A 16,811-nucleotide genomic window follows, 5' to 3' on the forward strand; every position below is an offset into this window, starting at 1 on the left:
GTTCCTCCTGGGCAGAAATGGGAGGAGAGCCACGAGCGGGCCGCCGAGGTGCGGCGGGGCTGGAGGCAGGGCTTCCTGCCCGAGTGGGTTGGCCCCGGCGCGGCGCTTTCCGGAGCACCACGTCTGCTTCCCTCACAGCCCCCTCGGGCCGCCCGCCCGCTCCGTGCGCGCCCCTCCTGCCCTGCCCGCGGCCGGCCCCCGTTCCCACCCAGCGCCGCTCCCCGGCGCTAATGCCCCCTCAAAGTGCTTTAAGCCAGGGCCGCGGCTCCTTCCAGAGCGGCCAGCCGTGCCCGCTCAGAGCAGCTCTGGCGAGCGGAGCCCCGGCCGCGGTGCTGCCTCTGCCGGGGGCCCGAGGGTCTCCTCCGTGGTTTTGCCCGGAGATTGGCGGGCTGGGCGCCTCAGCCACGGCGGAGGTGGCCTCGCGGCCGGGGCACAGGGGCTACGCGCAGAAACTCGCAGCGCATACATTCATGTTCCCTCGCGATTCGTCTCGTTGTTATTTAAATGTGAAAAAAATGAATCAATTGCCTATATCCCGGAAGATTCAAAGGGCTTTCAAGCGCAGCATGAACGGTTCCTTTTAGCGCCTCTCTGGTTGAAATTGAAGTACAGGAGTTGTAGGAGCGCAGAGCAGATTCTGCTGATCTCTTTATCCTAAGTTTTTGAATGAAGACGTTTTCTTTACAACATTCCACCTTTCAAAGACGTTGTTTACAACCTGATTTCTCTGTGAGAGCAGAGCTGTTATTGCCGAGGTGCTCTGTATTTCCTCAATATAGAATCACGGAATCCTTCAGGCTGGAAAAGATCTTGAAGATCATCGAGTCCAAACATCAACCCAGCACTGTCTAGGCCACCACTAAACCATGTCACCAAATGCCACATCTCCACGACCTTTGAACACTTCCCGGAATGGTGATTCCACCGCTTCCCTGGGCAGCCTATTCCAATGCTTAACTACTCTTTCAGTGAAAATGTTTTTCTTACTATTAAATCCAAATATGGCATCATGGACTCTTTTGTTCGTGTTACTGATATCCAAAATGATGAGTGTCTGCAGCTATGACTTCTGTCAGTGTGGAAGTATTTTGAGGCAAAGAGTTTCTGTGTGAATAAATTATATATTAGTACATTGTGATTTTTTTTTCCATACCTAATAATGCATTTTTTTGGTACCATCAAAAAATTTATACTCAAATCTGATTTAAGACAGACTTTTTGTATGCAGTGAGCTGATATTTTAGAACAGCAGAATCAAAGTTGGGGCAATTTGTGTAGTACATAAATATCCAGAATTTCTGTCTTGGTATGTGAGTTCAGTGTGTAGCTGGGGGGGAATTACTTATCCATAATTAACTATTTATCTGTTAGTTTGTATAGGAAAAAAAATTCTAACTAAGACACTGAGGTAAATTATTAAATTGGAAACAGAAGAGGAAATAAATTAAAGCAAAAGGTTTAAAAATAGCTGTAAAGGCATTGCGTTAGTTTAGTCATATAATCAACATGTAATTATCAGTAGCAACCTTTGCCCTCCATTAGTTATATCCAATTAAAGGTAGGCACCAGTGTTGGTAAGTCTTTGGTACATCCTTATCTATCAGGTAAAATCCATGAGATCGTGTAAAAAAATCTAATTAGGCAAGGAAAAGTAGTGATGTTCTCATGTTCTAATTGTGCAGAAAAGTAACAAATTCCTTCTAAAGTTGTGTTGGGGGAGGTAAATCAGAACGTGTTTGTACAGCTGGTTGTCTTTGAGCAGTAGCTGTAACAGAGCTAACCTGGTTCTGTGGGGTGGCACAAACTCCACCGGTTCAGGTGGCTGGACTGGCTGTCGTTTGAAAGGATAGCTCTGCTTCCCTAAAGTTATTGTGGGATTTGGTGCTGCCTTCCTCAGGAGAGCCAAACTGCAGGCTGATGGAAGCTAAGGAAGGTTATTACACACTCTCTGTTCCTGTGCTTTCCTTGAGGTATCTGGTTTTGGACACGGTCAGTGTTAAGATGGCCAGAGCTGCATGGCCATCTAGTCTGAGCTGCTGCGATCACTTCTGTGCTTTTATTTGAAGTGTGGCTTGAGGTGGGAGCCTATTCTGTGATGTGTGTCTGGCATGTAAGGATTTGCATAGTCAGTTTGGCTCCAGCCCTATCACCTGCAGATTTGTCCTTCTGGCTCTTAACTGAAGAGGCATCAGATTCTCTGGAGATTAAGACAAAGTGCCAGCCTGCTGTAAGAGCTTTTGTCCTGCCAGCTACTTGTACCTTAAATTTCTGTTGGAATAAAGTGCTTTATTATTATTTTTTAACCTAAATTTTGTTTAGCTTGGGTAGTGATTTTCAGAGTGATATGGCAGATATAAAAAGGTTCATTCCTCAGGGATTTCTGGAGCTGGAAGGGGTGTACTTGATTTCTCTGGAATGCTTTGTATCCCTCAATATGTTGCATTGCACAGATAACTGTCTGCAGATGTTTTTTCCTGTAAGTTGCAGGTCCCTATTTCAAAGCAAGTGATGTTGAATATGAAATTGTTGAGAAGAGTTGGAGCATGCTACAAAATTGACCAGGGGACACCCTGGATTCGCTCACCCAGTCATGACAGTATTGAAATAAGAGCCAGACATAGGCAAGGGTTCATTTCTTTGAATCTGCTTTATAATTGTTTTAAGAAAGGCGCAACTGTGTCACACCAAAACCAGTGCTCCATGACTTTCCCAATATGTTGAATTTATCTAGTCCTGCACTACCCAGAGCAGGGTGCTGTGTTACCTGTCAGATTCAGGATAATTGTTTGTACCCAGCAGGATGTTCAGGGGTAGAGCCTGGAGTTATCCCGGTTCAAGGGAAAGCAGCACAGCATCTGGTGCACTCCTAGGCAGAGGTTTCAGTTTGGTGTTGGCTCTGATCTCTAGTGAACAAGAAGCTGCTTTACTGTTTTTAGGAAGTGCTGAGGCGTGCACAGTAAACGCAGCGTTGGTATGAGCAGTGGCACTAAGCTCCCACTGGCACCTCGTCCTGCAATGGCAAGTATGGCAGTGTCTGAGCCAGCAGGGCTTCGGGCTGTGATTCATGCCATGCTCACAGAGGCCAGCCCAGGGAGGCAGACAGAGCACTAGATTGTGTATTATCATGTAATTTATCTTCCTGCTCTCCCAGCATTGCCATCAGGACCGAATAACAGCTTTTCTGTGAACATTTGTGTTTGTATCTTGAGTTCTAAATACCACATCTTTTCCATAGGCTTTTAAAGCAGTTTCCTAGGTTTTCAAAGCAGAAAAAGAAGATAAATTTTATCCTTTGATATCAGGCTGGCATGTAAGTTTACTGTGGGGTTAAGAATTTAGAGCTGTCAGGGGCGCTAATGGAGTAACTGGTGGTAGTACAAGTCTAATATCCTTTATGGTAACTGACAACAGAGGTTTCTCAGTGGGTCTAAGGTACACTGTTAATTGTTATTAAGCAGTAGTTGATTTTATAAAATGGTATTCAATGTCAGTTTGAAGACCTGTAAATACATTATACATTTTTATGGTAATGCAGTTTGTAAAGTGCTGCTTATTATGGGTTAATGCAACTGTGTGGGTGCATAATTTTGTGTGGGAGTTTTATTTGACCCATTTTAAGACTGCTGTGGCAATGTGATCTGAGAGGACACATGGGCTGAGAATTTACTCAAATAAAACCAGATTATCTGACTTCCTCAAGTCTAAGGCAAAGCTTCCTTGTGGGAACCTCCTGTATCAGCTGTGACACAGCCAGCTCCCTTCCCTGGCAGGCAAAGCCTCTGGCAGAAATAAAGATAAATAAAGATAAAAGCTATGAAAAATGTCCTGGTACATCTTGTCCTGTGAATTGGCATGGCATGATGGGCAGTAACTGTTTCAATGGTGCTCCATCCAGCTGCCTGTGTCCAGGACTATGCTTACATTGCTGTCATACCATCTTGCAACTTCAGTCACATGATTTTGTGATCATTTTCCCTCTCAAATAAACTTCGAAGTGATGTAGTGACTTAAGACCTATGATGAAAAAGGCCCATGAAGAGGAAGAGGTGGAACTCAGGACAGTAATTTCCCTTCTATCTTGCTCTGGAGCAGTTTAACTTGGTGCACTCCCGCTCTGGGCTCTGATGTGTGGCTGATGGGGCCTGCACACCAAAGGTCAGCAGTGATGGAACAATTTCTTTGAGGGCTCTGTAGAGCAGCACTCTTACCTGGCAGGTCCCATCCTTGAGAGAACACCCATCTGTTTGGAAACAGATCTGTTTGGTTGCCTTTGCCACCTCTTCCACTATCTTTCTTTTACTCTTGATTTTAGTAAGATTTTTAATAGATTAATGTAACAAAAGGAAGAATTAAAATTGTTATTTAAAACATGAAACTATGAATGCAGAGCTCAATTATCTTCTCAATTACTTCTAATGAATAAGAACACCATCACTATGAGCAGTCCAAATACCATTAATCAGACCTAACAATGTGTGAAATTAAAGACCATTAGAGGTTTTGAAAAACCCCTAGGACCTAAAACACAAAGGGTTGCCCACAAATAAATTTGTTGTTTTAAAGTCATATATTTGCCCATGCACTCTGCTTTAAATTGTCTCTGCTTATGATGATATGGCCAAGTGGTAGAAAGGCCTTGCATTGGATCATCTGTTACCTGACATCTCAGGGCATACAGAGTATAAAGCATCCCGTTGTTATTTTGCTGGAGGCATAATGCTTTCAGCAGCTGTCACAATGAAATTGTGCTGTGAAATGAGGGGTATTAAAGGTTGTGACATCAGGGCACGTTGAGACAATGCTGTGATCTTCCACAAGGAAGTCATGAAGTTTTCAAGGAAGAATGCTTCCCTCTTCATAAACCCCGGGACTTTTTTTGCCAACACCTATAGGTTTCTTTCCTTTTTTCTCTCCCTCTTTGTTATCTTTCAGAAACTATTCTTCATCTTATTTAATTTTTTATCACTCTTCATGCATGTGGAATTCAGGAATGTAGGACTGGATGACATGTCTTATATGACCACTTGCTGTCATGTGCCATGTTATTACATCAGTCTTTTTATTAAACTCCATGTTGCAACTGGCTTGACTGTTTTATCCTGCTGCTGAAGGCAGAAGAGTATTCCAGAAACTCACTGCTCTGGCAAGGATTGCTACCTTCTAATTCCCCAGCTAGACTACACCCATTTTTATGAACACCATCTTCTTTCTTTGCAAAGCGGGTGAACTTTGAATTAAAGTAGAATTTTTCAGCCTCTGTAGCAATTGTTTTGCTCCTCATTTCTCTGTTTTAATGATATTTAATACTTTCCTTGCCACTCCTCTTGATGGAGTCCAGGGTGCAGTTTGCATTATTTGCAGTGTGAATGCTGTTGGCCTAAATGGGCAACATTAGCCTGATTCCTTGGTCCTTCTGCTGGCCTGATGCTCAGCCAGTTTCCCACCTGTCCTCCTGCCTGGGGTTTTTCATCAAGCCTGAGGTGCCTCTTGGCCTAGTCCTCAAATTTATCAAGATCTCTCTGGATTAAGTTCTGTCAATCCTCATGCCAGTCCTCATGTCAGCACTCCTTAATTTGGCATCCATAAATGTTCTCAGGGCGCATTCTGTGTCATCATCTGACACACGCTGTTCTTCACTAGCTGCATGTCAGCCATTCCTTGAGCCTGGCCATCCAGCCAGTTTTCAAACCATCTGACAGACTGGCTGCCAGCCCTTGCTTTCTCAAAAAAGACCATTTCTTTGTGTCATTGTATAAATTAAAAGTAGCAGATAAATTGTTTGTTTGTTTGTTTTTGTTGTACGTTTGTTTGTTTGGGTTTTTTTTTTTCCTTGTCATAGATCCCACACTGAGCACTTGAAGAGAATTTAAAAGCCCAGGGATCACAGAAAGAACATACTAAAATATCTGGATAGGAATTTCAGTATCTAAGCCTTAACCAGACAGCATTGTGTTACATGTGCCCTTTTCCACTGTTTGAGATACTCCACGTGTGATACAGCTGGATGTTCCAGGTGTGATTTGGGAGATGCAGGTATCTGGGCCTGAAACTCTATGAGTCAGTGGAAAACTCGGATTTCACAGCCCATTTCTGCCTGCTCTGAATCCTGGCCAACCAACAGTGGTAGCAACACAAGACAGAAGTACTCAAATTTAGAAGTTAATAAATCTTACAGACAAAATTTCCTGCTTTTAGTGGTAGCTCCTGGCCCAGTGAGCTTTCCAGAGTTACTGCTGATGTATTTCTTACTCTTATAATTAAAAGAGAAATTCCTCAAGGCAGTATTTGCTTGAGTTCCAAGCATAAAATTAAAGAATTCTCTCTCTCTCTCTCTCTCTCACACACACACACACAAAATCTGATGCAAATCATTAATCAAAAAATTACAAAAATTCACCCAGCTCTCCAGCTTGTCTGACTAAACCATAAATACCAGTTAGTGCCTGACAGTTAAGATCTCTGGTGTTAGTTCAGATTCTGCTATGAGAAGTGGAGTCTTTTTTGAAAAACACAGATTACAGTAGGGAAAAAATGCAGACATGTCCAAATACCATGACAAGATAAACGTATCTGAGGAATCTGGCTGAAGCCAAAACATCTGTCATCGTTTAAGGGATACTATGAACTTGAACTAGAGTCCCTTAAAGATAAGAACTGAAATAATTTCAAGGGTTTTTTTTATGACAGTGAATTCCTTCCACCTATTTTTATTTTTGAAATAACACCTAAAAGTGTTTTATTTTTGCTCTTTTCATTGCTGTGAGAAAAATCCAAATAAGCAGGGGAAGTTTACTAGCTGACTCCACAACTTCAGAGCTATGTAGAGAACAATGTAAATTATAATAAATCTTTTAATCTTTTCTCACTTCTAAGTTATCTTAAGCTTTATTTGCTTTATTGTACAAGTGTTTCTTGCAAATACTTTACTTTTAAAGTAATACCTCTGTAATCTGTAGGAAAGGTTAGGCTTATAGCAAAACATAATTATATTTTATCAGATATAATTGCAAAAATAAACAATCTTACAAGCTTACACTCCTTGTATTTGGTCTGATTTCATCTAATAAAACATATTACCTCTCCTTCCAAACTCTCTTTTCTAGCACAGATTTTCTCAGCTGGATTTCCTCCAGAACTGAAATAATAATTTACAAAGTTGCAGCTTTTGCAGGCAGACTTAGAATATTTGTATGTGATTGTTCATGAATTATTGAGACATTGCTACTCTCGGGGCAAACTGATATTGCATGTCCATTATTGAACCAGTAAATTAACTCAGATTAATATGATATGCTGAGAATTTTATTTCTTTTTTAAAAAGTTATGATTTCAGCAAGACCTTTGTTGTATTCTAGTAACTGAGGTGATATCTTGATGAACACATTTACAGGGAGCTTCAGATGGCATAAATTTGGTTTACGTGTACTATTGGTATCTTTTGGTGTGGTTCTGCTTGCCAGTGGATTGTAGTGGCTCAATCCCTGCTAAAAAGGATTCTCATCTTTTTATGAGATTTGTGCATGTGTTACCCTGTTTTACAAAGAGGCAGCAAAGGACTGGGGCAGATGAAATTCTATGCTTAGGGCCAGGTAAGACAACTAGATGAGGCAGATCTTTAATTCAATTCTCCAGCATCTCATTGGTGGTTTTTACTGGATTTTTTTTTCCAATTGAAGTATCACAGAATGATAGAATGGTTTGGGTTGGAAGGGACATTCCAGATCATCTTCTTCCAACCCACTGCCATGGGCAGCCTTCCACTAGACCAGAGTGCTCAGAGCCCTATCCAGCCTGGCCTTGAACACTGCCAGGGACAGACATCCCCAGATTCCCTAGAAAACCTCTCCCAGTGCCTCATCACCCTCTGGAATTTAACTCTTCTGAAAGACAAACTGAGTAAACCAAGAAGGAGAAAGCTGGAGATAAAAATAATGTTGCATTCTTCCCAATTTACAACTGTGTTAATGAGGAGGATGTTTAAGTCCAGCTTAGTTTGTTAATCCATTTTTTAGTGTTGGGTGATGTGAAAGTAGCTTGTAGGAAGATGTTCTGGAGTGGATTGAATTGACATTTACACAGAAGAGTTTTTGATATACAGCTCTTAATGCCCTTTTCAGAGGCAACATCATGGACTTAGTTTTTCCAGGTGATGGAGGAGGGAGTGAGAAGAGCGAAAGAGGAGAGAGAAAATGAGAAAAAATAAAATCCTTAATAATAATTTTTAAAAAAATCAGTAAATGTTTTGGAAAAAAGTAATTATATATTTTTTTCATATTATTTCTTAAATTATCTTCAGCTCCTAATCAGGAGACCATCATTAGGAGGTCAGGCATAGTAGGGAGGCACTAAACAGGGAGCAATCTCACAAACAGCCTCACTGGCACTGAGCTGTGTCATAGGGTGACAAAAATAATATAAAAGCTTTTAAGGCTGCAAAGTCAAACATTCTGCAGTTAAAAACTGCCAGGATTTCTGTTGCTTTCAGAACTTTGATTTGCCTTCTGTCGTATTTGATTGCAAGGCAGTCATTAATGACAGGAGCTCATTAGTGGCCAGAGAGGACAGTAGTCATTTAATGAGTCATTCTTCAATATTTTGTTGTCTTTTTGATGCTTGATATGGGTCTCCATGCCTTGCTACTTACTGTTCAAATTCTGCTGTGAAGGCAGAGTTACCAGTTTTGTTATGCATTTTTCAGTGATATACAAGAGGGTAGGAACTGGAAGCTTCACAAACAGAATTCAGTGTATTTTGAGAACATCCTCACAAATTAAGGAGAAAATAGCATTACAGCTAATTACATTACATTGCAGCTACATTTTTAGCCATAAAAGCACAAGATTAGAATTTAGGCTTTCAGCAAAACCCTGTACCCAGTTCATGGCCAGCCATGAAAAATGGGTTTTTAAGTGGCTAATTCGGTAGTCTGTGAGAAGGATAAAAATAGAATCCAGTTCTTCTGAGCTGCATACAAATGCCTTAGCCTGGAACCACTTTTTTTTTCTTCCTGCAATCATAGTGTTCCCTGTCTGCAACAAACGAGCCAGGATTCTCTGGACAAGATCTGATTCATCACACAATCCTGACTCATCTCCATACCATGGTCCATCCTGTTCACTGAGTTGCTGTATACAGCTCTGTGCCAGCAAGCTAGATATGCTTCCCTAAGCATGATGGAAAAGTGTAGAGGGAAAAAAAAGAAAAAAAAAAAAAAAAGAGAGAGAGAAAAAAAAGAGAAAAAAAAAAAAAGACCATTCCTGCAAATATTTCTAGCAGTCCCAATGGTCCTCATATTCCTCTGCCTCTACCCTGATGTGGTTTCAGTGTGTGTCTGTGCATGTGTAGGTTAAATGGATAAAAACCCCTTTATTTGAAAGATGGGTTGAAAACAGCTCATGAGGTGTGTGGAAGACAAGTGCTGAGATGGAGATGAGGAATTCTGGTTGCCAAGAGGCTTAGGGAAATTTGCTGGTAGGAAAAGGAGGCCTCATTTAGCTCTGGAAGCATGTCTTGCTGTTTCCCAGCACTGGTCCAGATGGTTAATGTGATCCTGACCTGTGAATGATAACAGGATGCCCCTCACCCTGAGAGAATAATCTCTGTTATTCATTGCACCACTTCCCTCCTTAAAAAGAGCAAGATAAAATCAGTTCTCCTCATCCTTTTCCTGATGGGTGATGGAGCTAAACCCCTTGAAGAAGCGATAACACATAGGGGAGGGATTGTTTTGCCTTTAAATTCCTATCAACAGTCTTCTTATGGGTCTCCTTCAGATTCTTGGTCTCTATATGTGAGTGTGTGGAAGCTGTTGAGTGCCTTTGCTGGGACTGTCTATGAGTGATGAGTGCATAAACAAGATAATTCCTAGTGGTTTCCTCATGTCTGTAGTCCTCTGAGTACTCTTCCAAATGGCAGGAGAGCCTGGAACTCCTCAAGATGAGCCAGGAACTCCTCCAGGTGCAGCAGAACAGTGGGGTGTGTGCAGCAGACAGGGTAGGGTGGCACCATTAGTGTATTACTGCTCTGCTGGGACAGGGACATCTTGCATGAGCAGCCTTGTGTGAAGTGTAACAACGGCCTAAGGTGGCAGCAGGGCCAGGTTTGGCTCTGCTGCACAGCTCTGCTCTGCTTGAGTGGCTGCAGCTGCTCCAGGTGGGCATTGCAAACCAACCAACACAGCTTTGGTAGTGGAGGGAGAATTCCTGTTCCTTCTGCAGTACAGGCAGACAGGATCCCCCTTCACATTACCCATATGTCAGGAGAGGAGATTGAGCACTCAGTGCCAGCATTGAGAAACAAGAAGTGTTGGATGGATTTTTGTGCATGAGGATGCAGCATGCTCAGTGCATCTATACGTGCAGTAAATGTAAAGAGCCTCTGGCTCAAAGGAGCAGAAAGTCATAGAACATTCATGGACTTGAACTCACAAGCTCCCATAAGTTTTTACAGAATATTTTTAAACTGAGGCTGTCACAGGCTCATCACTTGGCCCAAATTTGTACAGTGACTCATAGGAGCAGTGAGAAGCACATCCCTGGTACAGAGAGTTTCCCTGTTAAAGTTTGAGACTCTGCATCAAACTAGGAGGTGCACAAACATTTTAACAGAGCAGCCTTGCATTCCTTTTATTAAGATGGCCATTCTGCAATCTTTTATTCTCATAGACAGCCGAACCAATCTTTTAATAAACAAGCAAACAAAATACCCTTCAGGTCCTCAGCAGTCAGCCAGCACAGAAAATCTCATTCAAACAGTTAAGGCTGAATTTGTAAAGTACTGATGACAGACCTAGTAATGAAAGTGTCAGAAGTCATGACGTGCAGTCTCTTTCTTTTACAAGCTACTAATTCATGAGATCTTGTACCTTCTGTTTCTTGCAGCTATGTTCCTCAAATCAGCTTAGTGATGCAAAGGGTTAGTTTTAGGCGAAAGAACTCAAAACTTTATGTTTTAAATTAGATAAATTATTAATTATTGCTTGATAATTATTAGTTCGAGCAAGACTGAAAAATGTGAAATAGGTGAGCTGAGCTTATAGCAACAGTTTAGAACAGGAAGGGATGCATCTTGCAGCATCTGGCCTTTCAGGCTGTTTTATTACAGAAGATAAGCATAGATGTCTTAATTTGCACTTGAGAGATCTGCCCAGATCATACCTGTTCTCATTTCTGTAACCAAAAGGTGGCAGCATATTGTCTCCTTTCCCTCCATCCATACCAGCTCTAAGCTCCTGAATAACCTTACTTGCTCAGTTTGTCGGAATGCCAGGAAGTCCAGAACAATCTTGCTGACTCAGAAACACTGATGAGATCTTATGTAAAATCAACTCTTTATCACCTTTAAATAGAAGCAGGAATAGATCAAGGTCTGGTGATTTTATTCCATTGTTTCAATGACAGCCTGATTGACTTTTGGAAATGCAAAGAAGGGTTAAATTTCAGCTCAGTGGTGTAACTTCAAGGAGGGACATCTACCTATAGAATGTAACACTTTTGTTAACATTAATGATTGTTAAAAAGCCTGAGGCAGACAATGTTGGTATTTGCCACATACTATTGCTGTGTCAGACTTTAACTCAGTTTTGTTCCTGCTTAGGTACTTCCTGCTTTGGTAAACACACAGAAGGCCAGTGAGCATCCAAAGGTCAGCAAAGGCAAGGCAAATGCTTCATGTGGTGCAAATACCAAGGTGAAAAGTACATGAATGTACCCGCTGAGTTTTGCTGCGTGAAGGCATCAGTTCAGAGGCTTCTGGAAAGATGCCCGGAGACACCCATTTCCCATTTGGCTGGTAAAGTGATCTGGAGGTGGAGGGAAGCATTCTGAAACACAAGCTGCTCTCAGATCTACAGGGGTGCTGTGTACTTGGCACAATGCCCCAAGTCCTCAGGAAACACAGCTGCTACAGAGCGCTGCCGTGTGTGTCCTCAACGACTCAAACATCCACGTGCACGTCAAACTCATTCCTGCTCTCTGCACTGGTTTCCCATGCTCAAACTCCAGGTCGCAGCCATTATTTCCCTGCTGCTCTTGCCTGGCCTGAGAACTGTGGGTGACACTCTCTGGGGTGTTAACAGTACCTGAGGCACTGGGGAGCTTTTTACCACGAGGGTAAACAAAGCCCTTCAGCTTGAGAGGATTTAGAACTTCTGTTAGCCCCAGCTGCAGAACAGGTGTGCAGGAAGGATAAGAAGATTTCTGGTAATTACAGAAAACTTTAAGGTCCGTTTCAATCTCCAACTCTGCAGATGCCTAAAAAAGAAGCTCCCATGAGTACAAGCCTCAGCAGCCATTCAGTCTGAGCCAGAAGCTTTTCTGAAGTTATATGACACACTCAGTTCACCAGGTTGCTGCAGCTGGCAAGCGTGGCTTGTGGTAAGCAGCAATCCCACGTGGCATTGTTCCTCCTGTCCTTGCTGTCCGTGAGATCAGAGCTGGATGGAGGTTTGAGGAGAATGACGTGGAAGCTGGTGCTGACAAGCAAGATGCAGATGCAGATGCAGAGGGGGTTGCTTAGGTGGCTGAGAGCAAGGTCTCCTTTGTCTCAGTCATAACTGCCAGTGTAGATGCATTTTGGGGAGTGGCTCCCAGGCTGAGGACACAACTCTTGCAGACGTTAAGGGTCATTCCTCCAGATGGAAGATGGTTTTTGGCCTGATGTCTCTGACACAGAAACGTCATCCATTTAACTAAGAAAGCTCTCCAAATGTCACATTCTCCCTCCAAAGAGTAGAGGAGGAACAACAATGCTTACATGAAAATTTTATATGGTGTTAGCCGAGCACATGAATGCCAAGTACTAAAATAAACCTAGCAATGAGGCCATGTAAAAGCACATAAGGAAGAGGATTTCCAGGCAGTAGTCTGGCTCTGTCATAAGTAGAGATGCCTTTGAGGGAGACTGGTGGATTTTGGTGGGGTTGTTGTATCCAGGTGCTCCTCAGCAGCACAGCACTGGGTGGGTGGTTTGATGTGCAGTAATTCTTGTTGTTGGCTGCTGTGTGACAGCTGCTCCTGGCTGGACAGTGTCTGGAACTTGCCTTCCTATCTAATCTATCCTCAGTTCAGCCGCCTTTCCACAATGTCAGCATTGGCTCTGGAAAGAGATGATAACCAACAAAAAGTGGCACACTTTGTCCCTGCCCATGGCAGGGAGGTTGGAACTAAATCATCTCTAAGGTCCGTTCCAGCCCAGCCCATTCTGTGCTTCTGTGGTGAGCCCCAGCCACTGCAAGTCTGTTACGCAGATGAAGGATGCCTCCACCAGCCACACTTGGTTTTGTGTCTATCATCAGAGACACAGAAAAAGGATAGTATCATTAATATTCTTGTATGTACTTAGAAATGCACAGGTGGGAAAATCCTCTGTGAATTGTGTTATATTTTACATGCTGTCAGCCAGGTGATATGTTAATAAAATTCATCCGTGCCAACATGAGCAGATTTCAAAGCTATTGTCCATTGCTCCCTTCATTTCCCACCTCTTGTTGAACAGCTGGTCTCTAGAAACAGAGGAATTATTTCTGTTTGGAGGTTTCAAAACCAGCTTGAAAGATAAAGAACAGAGAGCACCTCATTGTGTTCTCTCTCTCCCTCGTTGTTAGCACAGCTGGAAAATTGTCTGTATGACTGTAAATCTCAGTCCTTTTTAGACCTGGAATAGACATTCAGCACAGGTTCTATTTTGAATGGGAATCTATTTTCCTCTCTCCTGTATTTTAAAAACATCTGTAGTTCACAGCTATGATCAAAACTGAAAAGTCTGCATGTCAAATGGATATGTCAACATAGTATGGTGTGACATGAACAGTGTCCAAACATTTTCTTATGGCTTTTATTTTTGCTGGTGCAATAAAAGTATTTTTTAACATTTGTCTCTCTCAGAAGATGGGGTCTTAAAATGGTATTTTTTTTTTTTATTCTGGAAAGTTACTATTTCTGCTACCTTTATACCCTTCTCCTTTTCTCCAATGACATTTGCAATTTAACACTGATTAGAAGAGCCATAATTCATGGGTTGAGAAACATCCCCTACCACAATATCCAGCCTCTTTTTTACCTAGATAGAAAATGCTAGCAAAAAAAGTGCAGCCTGCATCAAATTTAAACAGCTGATCTCAAGATACAAGGTGACTCATGGCATAATCAATCTTCAAAGGCCATTCTTATGGAAAGAGTGACAGTTTAATCCTCTGGTAATTTCAGTGTTTGGAAAGTGGCAATTTTCAACTCCATCTTGGAGGAAATTAATTGCCAATTAGGGCATTCCATAGCATGAATATGGGATGTCTAAGTACAGTATGTGCCTCTGCTCTCCAATATACTTTTACACTTATATCTAGACCTGGTCTATAAAAATCCACTTGTGTTGGTAGTTGCTATTACTTAATGAGAAGCAGCAGGCTTTTTGAATAATCTAATGACTCCTGACTGTGCTTAATTACAGCCTTTAAAAGACATGCATCTGACATTTTCTCTAATAAATAAAATAGTTGACTAAGTAGAAACAGTCCAACTAATAAAATAATTGAGAGCAAAACAGCAAATATTTTCTTCTCTCTCAGAATATGCACATACTTTAATTTCCTTTTTTTTTTTTTTTTTCCTTTTTAGGAGACCTAGAGCAGCAGAGCAGCTTGGCAGGTCTAAGTGAGGGGAATGAGGAGAATAATGAGGAGAAGCACTGCTGAGGTTCAGGATAAGGAGGGCTGTACTGCTGGTCTGGAACGGAATAATTGTTCTCTCCTCAGAAAGGAAACCTGTCTGGAACCAGGCAATCCTTCCTCCCAAGGAAGCAAGGTCCCACAGCTGGCTGGCTGATGGGAGGTGCTTTGCCTCTCTGGAAGGCAGCAGCTCTTGCTGAGCTCAGAACTCAGTTTAAGCCAGGAGCTGACAGCCTCACAAATGCTTCTGTAAGGGGCTGTGGCTCCTGGCTCTGCTGCAGCCCAGCAGCTCTCTTGGCTGCCATGGGTGTCCCACACCACCAATCTGTCTTCTAAACAACGCATAAAGCCCCTCCAGTAGCATCAGTGCAACAGGGCAGTGAATCAAATTGTGCACATCAAGGGAAAAACGTTAAATACTTCTAGCTTTAAAACTGCCAAACAGATGTTCTTTGGTTTTGACTCAAAACCATTCGAGTTTAAATACAAAAGCAGCTGAGCCAAGTGGGAGCATTTCAGGCTCAAAAAATCCCACTGGAACCAACAGGGAATGGTAGGCTTGTTATGTTCTCACACCAGTACATAAATTCTATTTCAAGAGCTTTCTCTGAATTAATTTCTGTTCCAGGACAGTGTATGAAAAAAATAGCAATTGGAGAGGTTAAGTGAGGATCACAATAAGAGTTGTAATTCAGCTTTAACAGCCCAGGATGCTGCAGCCACATTTGTCTGCCTAGTGCATGCTTTTTAAAACACTCTAGAAGGCCGTGGTACCTCTTTGTCAAAAGGATACTTCATCTAATGTTACTAGAAAACCTTTCTTTGCCTCAACTATATTGTAAACGTGATACAAATCCATGAGAATTTTTTCTTTTCTTGATCTTGAGAAGCAATTTATTTTGAATTGCTTATTAAAAAAATCTCCTCATATGACAGCCCCATTCCCTGGATGTGAACCCATTGCCCCACAGTGATTCAGGGTCAGTAACTCTGGAGAGGTGCCCCTGTTAGCATCATCAGCCTATCACAAGGGCACCGGTAGCACAGACATTGCAGGAATTTATGCTTTGAAAAATTGGGTCTTTTAACTCTCACATAATCTCCTTTTTCTTCCTCCTGATGCAATTTCCAGAGCATAGTGGGAAATGAAGTTAAAGATACCTGTTTTCTGAGGAGAGGATGCTGCCCTCAGGGATAAAAATGCAGATGCTGGCCCAGAGAAGATTCCTTGGCAAGAGAATAATATTTATGCAACCAAGAGCTCTCCCTTGCTCCTTCCATTTTTGGGATGTGGACGTGAGAAGTAACTTGTGCATTATCACAAATTCAAACAGCACCTAAAATAATGTGGAAGGGTACTGTGGACTGCTCACATTCCTGGGGACAGGATGGTCTTCCCTGTTGCAGACTCCTCACCCAGAAGAAATGAAGAGAAATAGCCAGGTGGTTACTGCCTTGTCTTTCCCATATCCCTAAAATTAAATGGAAAGTTCTAGAAAAGACAAGATGAGATTCAGTGTGAAAAAGATGGAGAACCTCTAGAGAGGGCCTTTCCAGCGCGTGTACAGGCTCCTGTTCACCATGGAGCCAGCTGTTATTTTTTGGGAGATAGATTGGGCAGCTTCTTCTCTCAGCCCTCCCCTGCCTAAAACATTCTTCTTTTAAAAAATGCATATTTGTGTCTTGCTGTACCCAAAAAGCTGATTTACACTGACTCAGCACAGGCCAGCACCCATACTGAATTACTGACTGATCTCAGGGAGCCTGTGCCACTCAGCAGCTCAGTATTTTGAGAAGCTCCCAGGCGTGTTTGGAGTTCTCAGGGTGGTTGTCTGACTTTTAAGAGCAGGAGTCTGCCTTTGTTCCCCATTTATGCCAGTCTTTGCAGCCTGTTTGGCTGTAGCTGTGTGAGGAGCAGTGAGGCCACCGAGCTGATGCTGCTGGTTCTGGCAGGAGGGACAAGGGAGGGCTCATTCAGGGACACTCCAGTGCCCCTTGCAATGCACTCTGTGGTCCACTGTGCCAGACTGCAAGGGGATAAGGAGCCAATGTGCTTCTTCCAGCCACCTTTCTACAGAACAGTAGCATTTTGGCAGAGGGATGAGGCAGGGGGATGTGCAGAAGCAACTGTTTCTTTGGAGGGTTGCTA

Source organism: Motacilla alba, chromosome 4 (genome assembly GCF_015832195.1).
Source record: "Motacilla alba alba isolate MOTALB_02 chromosome 4, Motacilla_alba_V1.0_pri, whole genome shotgun sequence".
NCBI lineage: Eukaryota > Metazoa > Chordata > Aves > Passeriformes > Motacillidae > Motacilla > Motacilla alba.